Below are 18,021 nucleotides of genomic sequence, written 5' to 3' on the forward strand. Positions count from 1 at the left end.
ATTTATGTTTTCTTACCCATTTTAATGGGTGCTACTTCTCTATCTTGTACTTTGTCAAGACAAAACTGTTTGCATGTCCTATTTTTCCTTGTAGGAGTTTGTCACCCTTCGAAATTCAACTTACCTCACTGCCTTGAGACCTCAGCTTACTGATGGGCTCAAAAAAAAAAAAACCCTCTTGTTTTGTGTATTTTTAGCTTTTATTATTGTTGGGCAGGAGCAATGGTCTCTTGTGGTTTTCTATATTCTCAGCAGAGGCAAAACTCTGGATGGGTCTTTAAGCATAATTTTTCAATGAAAAAAATGGAAACTATAATGAGATAAGTAACATGATGTCATTTAAGTAAATTAAAACATTTGCAAATTATACATCTCATGTTTTGTAAAAGCATATTAAAATAAACAGAAACACATTGAATACATTACAGTTATTGCCTGGGAATGAAGGAAGGAGAAGTGAGATATAGTGATATAAGTGAATGAATTAGAGAATGAATGAATAGAGCAAGAGAGGATAATTTCATTAAACAAGGTTGATTATGTGAAATAAACTGAGGAGTCTGCTAAACTCAGCCCCCTGTAGCTGAGACCCAGAAAGTATTAATAAACAAACAATCAAACACAAAACAAATCAGATAATCTAGCATTATCTTATTCTACTTATATTGTAATAGGGTGCTACAGTATGTGCATATCATTTTTGTACATGTCAGACTTGTTATTTTCATTTTAATATTATTAAATATCTTGTTAAATGTATAATTTGAATTATTGAAAATATTTGTGACTATATGTATCTCATTTGCAGATGAAGTACAATGTCTGATTAACATAATAGAACACAAGAATTACTGTAATTGGGGGAAAAGAGTAAAACAGAATAATGAAAACATACATCATGGAGGACATATTGTATTTACTGATTTATTGCTAAATTATTTTCTAGAAATAATTGTCCATTTGAGATAAAGGTGATAGACAGTGATTTATATAGGCTATGAACCATTTGGAGTACCTTGGGTCAGCTATTTTGCCGATTTTGAGCCTTTGTTTTTTTCATTAGACTCATGAGTTTAGACTTTAAGGTCACTCCCAAATAATATTATAATATAAGGAAGACCCAGAAGGAGAATGCCTGGCTGGACCTCAAGCAGTTTGGTTAAGATACCAGGAGAGTACAACCTAGGGCAGGATACTTTGATAAGGGAAAAAGAAGTTTTTGTCAGCTAAGATTCATTGAGGTAGTTTGTTTATCCATTTATTTATTAATTTAAAACTGTTTTTATTGAAGCATAGTTGATTTACAATGTTGTGCTAATTTCTGCTACACAGCAAAGTGGCTCAGTTTAAAGAATTCAAACCAAAGAATAATAAAAGAACAAGGAGAACTTTTCACTGATGGATTCTATAGATAAAGCCTTGATAGCATTGAATAAAATCTTAATTCCAATCTCTTGTGCCTGGACGTATACCCCTGTATGAGTCTTGATGGTTCCGTAGACTTAGAAAACTGGGACTTTTACCCCAAGATCATGATGAGTATTCTAAATGGATTTAGATTTCCTTCCGGCTTAGCTTGGTTTTCTACCAAAGACAGAGCCTGAACTAAGGATTTGCATATAGGTGGTTTATTTGGAAAGAGATGGGAGATCAATCTAGGGCACATCGTTGAGGTGCCAGTGAGAGTAAAGAGGGAAAGACAGTCTACACAAGGGATTGCTCACTGGAAGTGGCCACTGAAATTTGATCTCATGGAGACCTTCTGAGGAGTAAACAGAATATTTCTCAAATTGTCCACAAGAGATTTCCAAGAAAAAGCAACTTGTCACCCCCCCCCTTTTTTTTTTTTGAGAGCTTCCCTGAGTGGGTGAGTAAGTAATGTCTGGTATTTCTGAGCTGTGCATGTGTGCACGTCACTCTGTCTCTCACCACTGCCTCATATCATGGCATTGGAAAAGCCCTGAAAGAAAACAAAAATTGCATGGAGTATGTTTGAGCTAACGTAACATCAACAAAACCTAAATCAAATCCTGCAGGAAGCTAGTCAAAAAATCAGGCGGCCCTGAGAGGATGCAGGGTAGAGTCCAAGAGGGTCTGATACACTCTCTGGACTTCTGAAGCTTTGGCATAGCAAGTAGCTGGTTGAATTCCCTCCATCTAGGATTTGATAAATAGACAGTTCTCCTGTATGATCCGTAGGGAGATTTACTTCTTATTTTCTCCTGGTTAAACTCAAGACTGAAGTTTAGTCTTGGAAGCATTGGCCTAATCTCTGTCTAATTTTTCAATAAGTTCAAGGTTCTGTACAGGGGTGTTAGGATGGGACATTTTTCTAATATGCTGTATTTCTATTTCATGGAAAAACTAATACAGTTTTAAATGTGGTGTTTAGATAGGGCACTAATAATTCTCAGAGGTAAGCATTCTTTGAAATAAGAAACACTAGTTTTATTCATATACTCTTGAAAAATCACTTTCCCCTGCTGTTTGCTCTCCTTGCCTTTGAATAGCCTTCCAAGTGCTAGAGTTGCATCACTAAAGCTTCATTTCTCAAAATTCCAATAAACCCAAATCCGTATTATCCTCATAGTAGATACTCAGTGTGCTGGTTTTCGACTGATCATAATAAGGATTTTTAAATTTCAAGTTACATTGTTTCCACCTCACTCACCTCCCAACACAAAAGCAAAGTAAAGCAGTAGAAGCTTTTATTTCCTCTGCAATAATGGTATCTCTTGTCAATAGTATTAGTTGTCAAAAATGCTTTCCACCTCCAACTGAAATACAAATAAGGAAAGAAAAATACTGAAGTTTCCACCAAAGGACTTCTTTAAATTAGTGTTTTACTTATTTTGGTATGTTTAGAAAAGTGAAGCAAGAAAGGTCATTTAGAAAGGCTAATAGGATGTAATCTTCAACAAAAGAGGTTTAAGCAAAAACTTTTAAGAAAAATGTAATACATTTAGTATCGATAAAAGAGAAGTCAGTGGGTGATTATGAGGAGATTGGAGGTAAAATAGTAGGAGAAAAAGGTGGAGGAAGCCAGCTGAGAGGTTAGACTTGGATCAAAGAACTGCAAAAAATGGATGAATCTTGGTGAAAACCTCAAGAACATTTTGAATAGTAAAAGAAAAACCATCACAATCCCAACTTCTAATTCAGGATTTAAAATACTTGAAACTTCTAATGCACAATATTAAAAATAGTAAATGCAATGTCCTTTTAGTATAGCTTTATGTTTCACATGGGCCTTTTATTGTTATAAACATCTTTTTCTTTCTTTCATAATTATTTACTCTACACTGTTTACTCTCAGTATGAAGTCAAATATCATTTCATTACTTTATGTTAGACCTTTATAAAAAGATTATGCAATGAACTAATCAACAAAAGGTAAAGCTGACATTTAAATAGCAATGCACCTTTTGGCATTATCTACTGTGAAATTCAAAGAAATAAAAGATTCACCCAGTGCTTGCCTCCCACTGTCCTTACCCAGGCTCACTGGATACAAAAATCCAACTCGGAAAGTTGACACTGCCAAGGTTGAATTTCACATCCTTTGACATTTTACACATGTAAATGTCCAACATACCAGTGATTTTTTTCTAATCCAAACTACTTCTAGGTTGCTCCTTTGAAAATCAGGTATGCATTTTCCTATTTAAACAATCTTATAAACTAAAAAGAGTCCCAGATACAGCCATCAGAGTGCTTTTGGTGTACATTTAGCATAGCTAGGCTATCAGTTGGGGACCATCTTACTGCTGAGTTTTGACTGGCTTTGGCAATAGCATGAGAAGAGACATGAAGTCAAACAGAAAACAGAGGAAGAGAGATTCTCCTTGTTAGGGGTTCATGGTTGATCATGGGGACAATGTTGAAATAAGGGACTGGAAATGATGATTAAGCTTCTCTCATGACTTTTCCGTTCCATGTCCATGGCCTGCTTTCACTCCTTGGCATCTCCCAAGGTCCCACAAGGCCCTCAAGTAGGTGTTGAGAAGGAAACCATCTAATTCAGTCTAACTGATTTTGCCTGTCGTATTACCTCTTTAATTTTCTCAAAGGGTTAAAAAGGAATCCTTATTAATCAAAAGATCTGTAACTGACTGCATTGAAAGACGTGTAACGAAAGTGCAAGTGTTCTGTGGCATGAGGGCAGACCCTGTCAGGCAGCTATGCATGTTGCCAGGCGTGACAGGCTAGAAGCAGTCCTCAGTTCAAATCCAGTTACTTCTGACCTGCATGAATTTTGCTCCTTGATAAACCTCTCCTTCTCCTTGAGAGTGAAGTTCAGACGTCACCTCATCTAGCATGATATCAACAGCCTCTGAGCTCCTCAAGCACTTAGCTGTAATTTGATTAAACCAGAACTCTTTATATTTAATAAAGGGAGATGAGGAGAAAGGAAGGGGAGGGAGAAGACAAACGGGGGAAGGATGAAGAGAAGGAGAAGAATAGGAAGAGAAAAAAGTTTTCTCCTCTTCTCTCTGTCTTTGCCCCCATGAACTATAATTCATATCTAATAATACTATTAATACTTAATCATTACTTATAATAAATTTTGCCTTTTCAAAAACTAGTTATATTTAATATTTAGAAAATGCAAAGTTTTAAAATATTAACTTTAACCTGTACATATTTTTTATTAAATAAAGAAACAAAATAATTCCCTAAAACAAAGTCCCCTCTAGGATCCTATTCTGTTTATACTTTGCATTCTATTTACCTCTTTTCTTAGAGTGTCATATACTATCTGTGACCTAATTTGTAGTTTATATGGAAGAAGTGGCTAAAACATAGTTTGAGCAGAGGCCTTTCCAGAATTCCCACTCCTTAAATTACCCTGAACAGTCAGATCGTTGATGAGAGCAAGTAATTGAAGTTACGTTTAACAGCATAGAATCACATTTTTGACTCTTAAAAAATTCATTTCTTCCCTCCCCTCTTCCATTCTACCACATTTCCGCTAATGTCAGTGTTATGTCATGAAGCAGGCTAAACAAAGGTCGGATTCAGGAAATGTGGACAGAGGGAGTACACTGATTGTAAATTGTGTCTCATGAATTATATTCTGTGTGCATGTATACATAATGCATTATCCTAAATACATCTTATTGTTTGATTTGATTGAGCATTCACTTTACCATGTATATAGCGTTTACTTATGCCAGAAATGGACATTCTGGCTTACATAATACTGAAATAGCATTTCTGAAAGGAATTCTATCGTACTTGCCACAAATTTAAAAAGTCTTTTGCACAAGTTATTGGAATTATTTATTTATCATCTCCCATAGTAGACCATGAACTTCTAGGGGGCAGGAGTAATTCTTATCATCCTTGCACTTTGCAGTACTGATCAAAGTTCTTAACGTAAGACAGGAGTTCAATAAATATTGAATGACTGAATGGAAATTTTCCAAATGTTCTGCTTTCTTTAGAATATTTTCATCCCTTACTTTTGACTTCACAGGTCCTCTTCTAATTATGATTAAATTATTAACTCAATTAAACAGAAGCTCCCTTGGGGCTCCTGGAAGGAACTGTACTCTAGAGCTGTGAGGTCAGCAAGAGCAAGGGCTTGTGAAATAATTGTGATGGGAAGTTTCTCTGTGCCTCTGAACCTCATTTTTTTTTTTTTTTTTTTTTTTTGCGGTACGCGGGCCTCTCACTGTTGTGGCCTCTCCCGTTGCGGAGCATAGGCTCCGGATGCGCAGGCTCAGCGGCCATGGCTCACGGGCCCAGCAGCTCCACAGCATGTGGGATCTTCCCGGACTGGGGCACGAACCCACGTCCCCTGCATCGGCAGGTGTACTCTCAACCACTGCACCACCAGGGAAGCCCTGAACCTCATTTTTTATTTAGCAGACTTGTTCCTAAATGGATATGTTGTGATTTTTGTGATACTTATTTTAATTGCTTCAAGGGAACTAAAAGAATTCCTACTCTTTATACAAAGCAAAGAATCACATCTCCATCCATAGTCTGCTTTTTACAATTTATCTATATTGTGGGGTTCTATTTTTATATCAAAGTGTCTTATCTCTAGATACGTTTATTGCTCAATTAGAACTTTGATAAAATATTTCCCTACTATTCTTAAAACTCTAAATTACAAATATGTAAGGATTTAAAATGGAGCTTGGTTAACTGAAAGTAAACTTAAAAAAATTCACTGTTGATTTACCTTGCTCTTTGCATCTTCTCATAAAACATATCACAATATATAGCTGAACAGAAAAGATAGGTAACCACAAAAGGAATTTTTTGGTTTAGGATTCAAGAGAGAAGTATGCTGGTGTTCTGGAGTCCATTGGATCCTCTGGACTGGCCACAGGCAACTCTCTCTCCTTGCCAGAGATGAACCTCATTGCTCCTGCAGTTTGTACAAAGACCTCAGCTGAGGCTGTTAACTCAGAAAATGGCATTCATTTTCTGATGCCATTCAGAGCCCTCCCCTGCCATCTTCATTGCTTCTAGGTGGATAACCAGAGTCAACTTTCAGCATAACCAGGAACGTATAGTCTGTGGCCTGGTGGAAATAAATCACACACAGAAGGAACTGCAGGAGTCGGTTACTGCATGCTAACAGCACCTAAGGGAACGTGTGTGGGAGGGGTGCAATGGAATGCTGATTTATGCAGTACTTCTTGTGTGTAGTCTGAGACCAGTAGCATCAGAATCACCTACAAAGTTGTTAGAAATGAGAAGTATTTGGCCCACCCCAGACCTATAGAATCAGAAACTCTAGGAGTGGCGCCCAGCGATCTGTGTTCTAACAAGCCCTCCTGGTGCTTCTGATGCCTGCAACAATTTGAGAACCCAAACTGAGAACCCAAATCCCACTTCACATCCTCTTAGCTTCACTATGGCTTGTTCCAGCCACTTCTTGTTGCCAGCTGCTCTGCATGGGCTGCAACAGTCTTGCCACAGCTATATCCTGACAGTGCCTTGCCTCATGCCTGTGTCCTGCAACTCTTGCCTCCTGTCCTAGGGTTAACTTTTGGATCCCAAAGGCACAAAAAGTACAGGATTCATCGCAATGCCGGGGCATATGCAGTCTGAAAGCCTGGGGAATTCCCAACTTCCCTAAGGATACATTTTTGACAAATGGGAGATAGAAACTGGGAATATATTCTTTGCACTTCCTCCCTGTGGATAGACTCTTTTGAGATGAAGTTTTGTATGGTTTCTTAGAGAGCAGATCTATGAGGTGAAGAAATCAGTAGCAATCAACATGGTAACATGTTCTTGGAATTTACCCTACATTGTTACTCTCCCTCACACCCCTGTCCTTCAGGTAAGCTCTCTGGGATCGTATTTCCTCAAACAGTGGTCACACATAAGCCTTTGCCTCAGACTCTAATTTCTGGGGAATTGGGCTAAGAAAAAAGACACCCAGGACCTGAGATTCACTGCAGTATCATTGCTGCAGGTCTGATGCATACTTGCTATATAGAAAATGATATGCAAAATTAATGTTTCTATAATAGCATATTATTGTGAAATTTTGGTTACATTTAACATAGTAAATCATAAAGCAAATGCCTGATAGCAAACTAAGATATCAAATGTATGCACTTAATTTCCTATTTGTTATTGTTGGACAATTCTAGTAAATGCTCAAAGGTTAACATGCTATTTTCTCCTTTTGCTCTGCATCCCCACAAAACTGAACAGAGCTATGAATTCTTCAGTAGAATCATAAGCGTCTGTACACCATTTGGGAATAAGGAGCATATCCCTTCAGCATTGGACTTACGATGCAGCCTGATTTTTATGCTTTTTGTTTGTTTGTTTTGGATTTCCTTTGTTAAGAATTATTCACTTTGCAAACAAGGTAATGAAAGAGAGTATGCAGTTTCATTTCTTCTTGGGACTCAGCAAATCTTTACAGAAATTAAGTTCCAGTGTGACCCAATGCCCCAGAGGACAAAGATGCATGTAGAGAGACATGCTAATAAATGAGGAAATCTACGTGGGGGACAGGAATGATCAACTACTTATCTGTTGTCTGAAAAAGTCATTGGACTTCCTTAAGTGCCTAAATCACTATAAGAGAATGGCTCCAGCTCTGAGAAAATATTTCTGAGACTAGGCCAACTTTTGTGTTAGTATTTGGAAGATGATTTGAAAAATTCCCTGAAGTGACATATCCCCTTAACTTGCTCACCAGGGTATCTTAAAATTCCTGTTAGGGGGTTCTTTTTTAAAAGTTTTTCTTTGAGCTTTACTGAGCTATAATTGACATGTAACATTGTGTAAGTTTAAAGTGTACAATGTGTTGATTTGATATACTTATGTATTGCAGAATGATCACCACCATAGGTAACACTTCCAACAGGTCACATAACGACCATTTCCCTTTTTTAGGGAGAACATTTAAGATCTACTCCCTTAGCAACTTTCAAGTATATAATACAGTATTAACTATAATCACCACGCTGTACGTCACATCTCCCAAGCTTACTCATCTTATAGCCGATAGTTCGTACTCTTTGACCAATACCTCCCCATTTCCCCCAATTCCTAGGCCCCTGGGAACCAACATTCTAGGCTCCACTTCCATGAATTTGTCTTTTTTAGATCACACACATAAGCGATATCATACAGCACTTGTCTTTCTCTCTCTGACTTACTTTACTTAGATGTTGTCCCAAATGGGAGGACTTTTTTCTTTCTCGTGGTTGTATGATATCCCGTTGTATATGTATACACTGTAACTTCTTTAGTCGTTTATCCATTGACAGACATTTAGGTAGTTTACACATCTTGGCTGTTGTGAATAATGCTGGAATGAACGTGGGAGTACAGTTACCTCTTTGAGATCCTGTTTTCATTTCCATTGCATGTATACCGAGAAGTGTGGTTGCAGGATCATATAGTTCTATTTTTAATATCTGAGATGATGTTTTTCCATTACTGGCTGTAACCAATTTACATTTTCACCAATAGAGCACAAGAATAGTTATCCCTTTCTTGAACACAAGCTCTGGTTTCCAGGAATATTAATTTTTATTAGACTCAGGAAAAATAATGCAACTATTACTACTATATTATGAATTTGCTTACAAATTAAGAGATACAAAAACCCTAAGGTGATAAGTTAGGTTAGATAAATCTGGAAGGAGAAGGAAGATAATAAAAAAGTTTTAAGTGACTTTCTTTGACTATTCAAAATGGCCCAAGTACTCAGGTAGAAAAAAGTACTGAAGTAGAAAAAAGAAATTCAGTTCTTTCCATCAAAACCATCCCAAAACTATTTAGCTTAATGCATCTTCTCTAAGGCCTCTATACTCAGCCAATATTGTGTATTAGGACACGCATTAAAATGTTCTTCTTGCTTTCTCAGAATATTTCATAATTCAGTATTCATGCCCTCAAGCTAAACCTATCTCCTTTTCAGACTTCTGCCTAACTCTGCTATAAGCATTTCTCTGTTGTCAATTCCAACTCTACCCTACAACTTATCTCTGGCTAACCCTCTATCTCTGATATATCAGATCTTCATGAGATCGCTATACACACTTATGAATAAGACTTATTCAAGTGAATATCCATCAGTAATGATGTCCTCACTAACTCACAGCCACATCCCTAAAGTTCATGAAAACAAAGTGGGTAATTGAGTAAACAATAGAGGTGTATACTAAGAAAGGGCAATGGGTAGGTAAATAAAAGATAAAAATTCATCAGTTGGTTATGAAAATGCGACAGACTAAAACCAATACAAATGCCATTTGCTTTGTTTTCTTAAAAAATCCTACTATATTATACACATTTCCCTGGGTTTTCATAGATCACTTTTAATGATAATTTTTACTGGTTTTTAAATATCCATCTAACTTACGTATACTATATTTGTTTTAAACTGCTCTCTATATTTTCTCCAGTTTTTTAAAGTTAAAAGTTACTGCAATGAAAATCTGGCTCTGCATAAAGTAATCTTCTTGTGTGGAATTATGGTATTAGGATACGTAGTCCCGAAGGTAGAATTGCTGAGTCAAATTGGATTAACATGTTGTCTTGTGCCACATATTGTTTATTGCAAAGCAAACATCTGTGTTCAGTTATTGGTTTCACCACAATCTAACAAGCTTTGAATGTTCTTACTTAAGCAAAAATTGTTTTCTCCATAGATGGAGAATACAGTGGTGTCCTAGGAAATGTTTATTTTCTACTTCTTTAATAACTGACAAAAGTGTACATTTCCCATGATTATATAATTTTTGTTTATATAAATTATTTGTTCATATATTTGCCTTATTTAAAATAAAGAGCAAGACCCCATTAAGTAATTTTTAACAAACACTTTGAAAATCTTGTTGGATGCAAATATTTTCCAAACATGTTACTTTTATATTAGTTGCTGTCATGTACACAGAATTATCATTATCTTGTATGTATTGATCTATCAATTTTTTTGAATCTCTTTTCTTCCCCAGTTCCAAAAGTTGGCATGCCCATGGTACGAATTCTGTGTTTATTATCTCTTAGATATCTATTCTCATTCATAAGTGACTTCATTTGTCTCATACTCCTTTGGCTTTAAATAGCATTTATATGTAGGCAATTCCTAAATCTTTTTGCCCTACTTCTGTTTTTCCCCTAAGTTTCACATACATGTCCACCTGAGTTTAATCCCGTCCCCCCTGGTTCAACTCTTGACCCCTAAAATATGCAGCCAGATAGCAGACTCAAGCCTTTTCTTTGCATAGGTCAGATCACATGATTCATCTATGAGAAAGCATCCACTGGCTTCTCATCTCACACGAATGCAATCCAAACTTCTTGCCCTGACCATCAAGGCTCTGGATGGCTATACATTAGAGGTCCACATTTACCTTTTAATTCATACCGCTCTAGTCTTTGTTTACTTCTCTGTATTCACATTGCATATTTTTCTGTCCTCAAACAAGCTAAGCTCGTGCCTACCCCAAGCATGATTTTTTCTCTTTCTGGTCTCTGAGTGGAATGTTTGTTCATGTTCCTTTTTTCTTGAGGTATAGATGATTTGCAATATTATATTAGTTTCAGATGTACAATATAGTGACTGAATATTTTTACAGATTATAATCCATTTAAATTTACTAAAACACAATGGCTATATTTCCACGTACTTTACAATATATCCGTGTTCCTTATCTGTTTTATACATAGCAGTTTGTATCTCTTAATCCCATACTCTTATCTTGAACCTCACCCTTTCCCTTTCTTTACTGGTAACTGCTAGCTTGTTCTGTGAGGCTGTTTCAGTTTTGCTATATTCATTCATTTTGAAAAAAATTTTAGATTCCACATATATGCAATAACATAGAGTGTTTGCCTTTTTCTCTCTGACATTTCACTCAGCATAATACTCTCTAGGTCCATCTATGTTGTTCCAAATGGCAGAATTTCATTTTCTATGGCTGAGTAATATTCCACTGTGTGTGTGTGTGTGTGTGTGTGTGTGTGTGTGTGTGTGTGTGTGTGTGTATACATATATATATGGCACATATTCTTTATGCTTTATGTTCCTCCCATATCTGGGTTATTGTAAATAGTGCTACTGTGAACATTAGGGTGCATGTATCTTTTCAAATTAGTGTTTTCATTTTCTTTGGATATATACCCATGAGTGAAACTGTTGCATCATATGGTAGTTCTATTTTTAGTTTATTGAGGAACCTCCATACTGTTTTCCAAAGTGGCTGCACCAATTTATATTCCCACCACAAAAGTACGAGGGTTCTCTTTTCTCCACATTCTCACCAACATTTGTTATTTATAGACTTTTTGATGATAAAAAATTAAATACAAGTTTAAATGCAAGTTAAAACCACAATAAGCTACCGCCTCCCACCATTCTGACCCATGGAAGGTGGTACCTTACTGTGGTTTTAACTTGCATTCCCCTGATTAGTGATGGTGGGCATCTTTTCATGTGCCTGTTGGCCATCTGTATGTTTTCTTTGTAAAAATGTATGTTCAGAACTTCTGACCATTTTTTAATCAGATAATTTTTTTTGATATCGCATTGTATGAACTGTTTATAAATTTAGGATATTAACCCCTTATTGGTCCTATAATTTGAAAATATCCTTTCTCATTCCATACGTTGCCTTTTCATTTTGTCAATGGTTTCCTTTATTATGCAAAAGTTTTAAGTTTAATTAGACCCCATTTGTTTATTTTTTGCTTTTGTTTCTTTTGCTATAGGAGACAGATCCAAAAATGATTGCCACAATTTATGTCAGAGTGTTCTGCCTATGTTCTCTTCTAGTTCAGGTCTTACATTTAGTTTTTTAATCTATTTTGAGTTTATTTTTGTATGTGGTGTAAGGAGATGTTATGATCTCATCTTTTACATGAGGCTGCTGAATTTTCTGAGCACCAGTTTTTGAAGAGACTCTCTTTTCTCCATTACATATTTTTGTCTTCTTCGCCATGAGCTAATTAACTATAGGTGTGTGTGGGGGTTATTTCTTGACTCTCTATTCTGTTCTGTTATTCTATGTATCTGTTTTTGTGCCAGTATCAAGCTTTTTTGATGATAGTGGCTTTGTAGTATAGTCTGAAGTCAGGCAGTATGATACCTCCAGCTTTGTTCTTTTTTTCTCAAGATTGCTTTGGCAGTTTGGAGTGTTTTGTGGTTCTACACAAATTTCAGGATTATTTGTTCTAGTTCTGTGAAAACTGTCATGGGTATTTTGATGGGGATTGCAGTGAATCTGTAGATTGCTTTGGGAAGTATGAATATTTTAACAATATTAATTCTTCCAGTCTGTGAACATTGGATACATTTCAATTTCTTTGTCTTATGTTCAAGTTCCTTCATCAATGTATTATTATAGTTTTCCGAGTATAGGTCTTTCACATTCTTGGTTAAATTTATTCCTAGGTATTTTATTATTTTTGATATGATTTTAAATATAATTGCTTTCTTGCTTTCTCTTTCTGTTGGTTCATTATTAGTGTGTAGAAACAGAATAGATTCTGTATATTAATTTTGTATCCTGCATCTTTTATAAATTTAATTTCTTAGTTCTAATCATTTTTTGGTGGAGACTTTAGGGTTTTCTGTATACAGTATCCTATCATCTTCAGATAGTGACAGTTTTACATCATCCCTTCCAATTTGGTTGTCTTTTATTTTTTGTCTGACTGCTGTGGCTAGGACTTCCAATACTATGTTGAAAAGAATCAGTGAGAGTGGATATCTTTGTCTTGTTCCTGAATTTAGCAGGAAGTCTTTCAGGTTTTCACCATTGAGTATTATGCTGGCTATGGGTTTGTCATAAATGGCCTTTATTATGTTGAGATATGTTCCCTCTATACCAACTTGGATGGGAGTTTTTATCACTAATAGGATGTTGGATTTTGTCAAATGCTTCTTCTCCATCTCTTGAACTGATCTTGTGATTTTTATCATTCCTTATGTTAATGTGGTCTGTCACACTTATTGATTTATGGATATTGAACCATCCTTGTATCCCTGGCATAAATTCCACTCCTTTATGGTGTATGATCCTTTTTATATATTGTTGCATTCAGTTTGCTAATACTTTGTTGAGATTTTTTCATCTGTAGTCATCAGAGATACTAGCCTGTAATGTCTTCTTATAGTGTCTTTGTGTGGCTTTAGTATTAAGGTAATGGTGGCCCTATAGAATGAATTTGGGTGTTTTCTGTCTTCTTCCATTTTTCGGATTCATTTGAGAAGGATAAGCATTAGGTCTTTCTTATATGTTTCGTAGTGTTCCCCTGTGAAGCCATCCAGTCCTGGACTTCTATTTGCTGAGAGTTTTTATTACAATGCAATTTCACTACTAGTGATTGATCTGTTAAGATTGTCTATTTCTTCCTGATTCAGTCTTGACATGTTGTATATTTCTAGAATTTTGTCCATTTCTTCTAGGTTGTCCGATTTGTTGGCATATAACTGTTTGTAGTATTCTCTTATGATTTTTTATATCTCTGTGGTATTGCTTGTTATTTATTCTCTTTTATTTCTTTTATTTTGTTTGTTTGGGTCCTCTCTCATTTCTTCTTTTTATTTTTGGCGGTACATGGGCCTCTCACTGTTGTGGCCTCTCCCGTTGTGGAGCACAGGCTCCGGACGCACAGGCTCAGCAGCCATGGCTCACAGGCCTAACCGCTCCGTGGCATGTGGGATCTTCCCAGACTGGGGCACAAACCCGTGTCCCCTGCATTGGCAGGCGGACTCTCAACCACTGCGCCACCAGGGAAGCCCTCTCATTTCTTCTTTATGAGCCTGGCTAACGGTTTGTAAATTTCATTTACTTTTTAAAAAAGATAGCTCTTGGTCTCACTGATCTTTACTACTGCTTTTTGGTCTCTATGTCATTTATTTCCTCTCTGATCTTTATTATTTTCTTCCCTCTGATGACTTTGGGCTTGTTGTTCTTCTTTTTCTGATTCCTTTAGATGGTAGGTTAGGTTGTCTATTTGATATTTTTCTTGTTTCTCAATGTAGATCTGTATTCCTATAAACATCCATCTTAGTACTAGCTTTGTTGAATCCCATAGATAATGGAAAGTTCTATTTCTATTTTCATTTTTCTCAAGGTATTTTCTTATTTCCTTTTTGATTTCTTCATTGACCCACTGGTTTTTAGTAGCATGTTATTTAGTCTCCACTGTTTGTGCTTTTCCTTTTTTTCTTTTTGTAATTGACTTCTAGTTTCATACTATTGAGGTCATGTAAAACGCTTGATACAATTTCTCTCCTCTTAAAATTTGTTGAGGTTTGTTTTGTGGCCTAGCATGTGACCTGTCTTGGAGAATGTTCCATGTGCCCTTGAAAAGAATGGGTATTCTGCTGGTTTTGGATGGAAAGTCCTGTAGATATTTATTAATTCCAACAGGTCTCATTTAAGACCACTGTTTCCTTACTGATTTTCTATCTGAATGATGTGTTCATTATGTAAGTGGGGTGCCAAAGTCTCTTACTATTAGTGTATTATTGTCAATTCATCCTTTTATGCCTGTTACTATTTGCTTTATATATTTAGGTGTTCTTTATTTGGTGTATACACATTAACAAGTGCTTTATGTATTTAGGTGTTCTGTATTCAGTGTATACCCATTAACAAGTGTAGTATTAATTTCTTTATCATTATATAATGACCTATGTTTTCTTTTGTTATGGACTTTGTTTTAAAATCTATTCTGACTCACATTGGTATTGCTACCTCCACTTTCATGTCATTTCCTTTTGCATGAAATATCTTTTTCCATTCCCTCACTTTCAGTCTGTATATTTTTAGCTTTGGGTTCAGTCTCTTATAAGCAGCATATAGGTTTGTCTTGTGTTTTATCCCATCAGCCACCCTATGTCATTGATTGGAGCATTTAGTCCATTGACATTTAAAGTAATTATTGTTAGATATGTACTTATTTCCATTTTCTTACTTGTTTTCTGGTTTTTACTGTAGTTCTTTTCTGTTTATTTTTTCTTCTTTTGTTTCTTCCCTTATGGTTTGATGATTTATTTTAGTGGTAAGCTTGGGTTTCTTTCTATCACATGTATTGTAGATTTTTCATTTGGAGTTACTATGGATTTTGTATGTGTTAACATAACTATGTCTACTCATTTTAAACTGGTCGTCATTTAAGTTGAAACACAGTGTAAAAGATTTAAATTTTTTACTCCCCATCCCCACATTTTGTTTTTTGATGTCATATTTATATCTTCCTGTTTATCCCATCACTGTTTACTGTAGTTATAGTTAACTTTACAATTTTTTGTCTTTTAATATTTGTTCTAGCTTACTTAAGTGTTTGATCTTCAGCCTTTACTATATGTTTTCCTTTATTAGGGTGATTTCTCCTTTCCTATAGATTCTTCTTGTTGTAACCTTTTCTTTTCCACTTAGAGAAGACCCTTTTACATTTCTCTTATGGTAGATTTAGTATTGAAGAACTCTTAGTTTTTGCTTGTCTGAAAAGTTCTTCATCTCTTTTTCAATTCTGAATAATAGTCTTGCTTGATAGAATATCCTAGTTTGCAGGGGTTTCCCTTTCATCACTTTGAATATATCATGATGCTCCCTTCTGGCCTTCAAAGTTTCTGCAGGAAAATCAGCTGATAGCCTTATGGGGATTCCCTTATTTATGATTATTTTTTTCTCTTGCTGCCTTTAGAATTCTCTCTTTATCATTAACTTTTGTCATTTGAATTATGATATGTCTTGGTGTAAGCCTATTTGGGTTAATATTGTTTGGTACCTCCTGAATCTGTTTTGTTCTTCTGGTTTGGGAAATTTTCATCCATAATTTCATCAAATATATTTTTGAACCTCTTCTCTCTCTCTTCTCCTTCTAGAACCCCTATAATGACATGTTGGTAGACTTGATATTATTCCAGAGACCTCTTAAACTACTCTCAGTATTTTTTTTTTCTTTTTTCTGTTCTGATTGGGTAATTTCCGTTATTCTGTCTTCCAGATCACTTATGTGTTCTTTTGTACTTTGTATCACTTTGTGTGCTATTAATTCCTTCTAGTGTGTTTTTCATTTCAGTTTTTGTATTCTTCAGTTCTGACTGGTTCTTTTTTGTATTTTTTAGTTCCTTTTTTTAAATTCTCACTGTGTTATCTTTTTTCCCCCTGGTTCAGTTAGCATTCTTAATACTAATGCTTTGAATTCTTTATCTGATATGTTGTTTATTTCTGTTTCATTTTTTAGTTTTTCAGGAGTTTTGCTATTTCCATTGAGATCATTTCCTCTGTTTTCTTTTAACTTTCTCTGTCTCTATGAAATTAGATGAAACGGTTACCTATGGTGGTCTTGAAAAGGTTTCCTCATGTGGGATTATCCCTCTACATTCTGCATGTGTGCACTGCTTTTGGCGGGAGGGCCGGATTTGACTTGAACATAAGTCATGTCTTTCCTCAGAGTGTTCAGGCAGCTATCACCTTGCTGGTATGTGGAGCTGGAGAAGGAGGGGCTAGTGCTGATGCCAGGTTTTAGCCTGGGCTTCTCTGCTCAGTGGCAGTCACCACCCTATCTGCGTCAGGGCAGGTCCCAAGTTGCTGGAGCGGAAGCCCTGAGGTCAAGTCCAAGGTAGTTCTTTTCCCTTCAAGTGCGTGCTCTCCTTCCTCCCAGCACCAGCACCTTTGCTCTAGAGGGTAGCAGTGCTGGAACAAGAGGGGCCCCTGTGGACTTTTGGCATGTGTTGAGGCAAGGGTTGTGGAGGTTCTAGGAAGAGGTCAGGGCTGCTTCTGATGTGCTGCCTATACAAAGCACCAGTAACAGCTACCCCACCCTGCTCTCGTACCCCTTAAGGTCTGAGTCTCCTTCTTCATTCACATTGATCTCTTCGCTTGGCCTCTGCCACCACTACCCTGGTGTGGGGCTGCCACACAGGGCAGGTGGAGTCTGTGTGTGCTCTAGGCATGTGTAGGGATGGGGCTGTGTTGGTCCAGATACAGACAGAGTTTGGGGATGCTTCTGGTGCACTGCCTGTGCAAGTGCCAGTAATGGCTGCCTCTGCTCTGCTCAGATGCTGCGTTGGGTCTGAGCTACCTCTGTGTCTCACAGCCAAGTTCTTTCTTTGTTTTTAGCAGCCCTTGCTCCAGTGTGGAGCTGCAATGTGAAGTAAGTGGGGCTGGGGTGTTAGCTCAACTTAGGCTGGGTCGCATGCTGGGATGGAGGATGGAAACCTATCTGATTCGGTGTGGGTCTTTCTTGGTTGTACAGGGGTCTGTCTGACAATTTCCACTAGTTTTCATTGAGAATTGTTCCACATGTAAATGTATTTTTGATGTATTCCTGGGGGGAGGTGAGTTCCATGTCCTCCTGTTCTGCTATCTTGATCTTCTCCTGGATGTTTGTCCTTTCTCTCTCTCTCTCTCTCTCTCTCTCTCTCTCTCTCTCTTTCTTTCAAGACATTGGTGGGAGAGAGCCTTTGGTGGGCAAGAGGCTTTGGTGGGCAAGGCTGTAGCTGGGATGGGGAGGAGCCCTACTTCCCAAGGTAGGTAGACTCCCCGCTCCAACAAGAAAAGTGAC

This window comes from Phocoena phocoena, chromosome 3 (genome assembly GCF_963924675.1).
Source record: "Phocoena phocoena chromosome 3, mPhoPho1.1, whole genome shotgun sequence".
In the NCBI taxonomy this organism is placed as follows: Eukaryota; Metazoa; Chordata; class Mammalia; order Artiodactyla; family Phocoenidae; genus Phocoena; species Phocoena phocoena.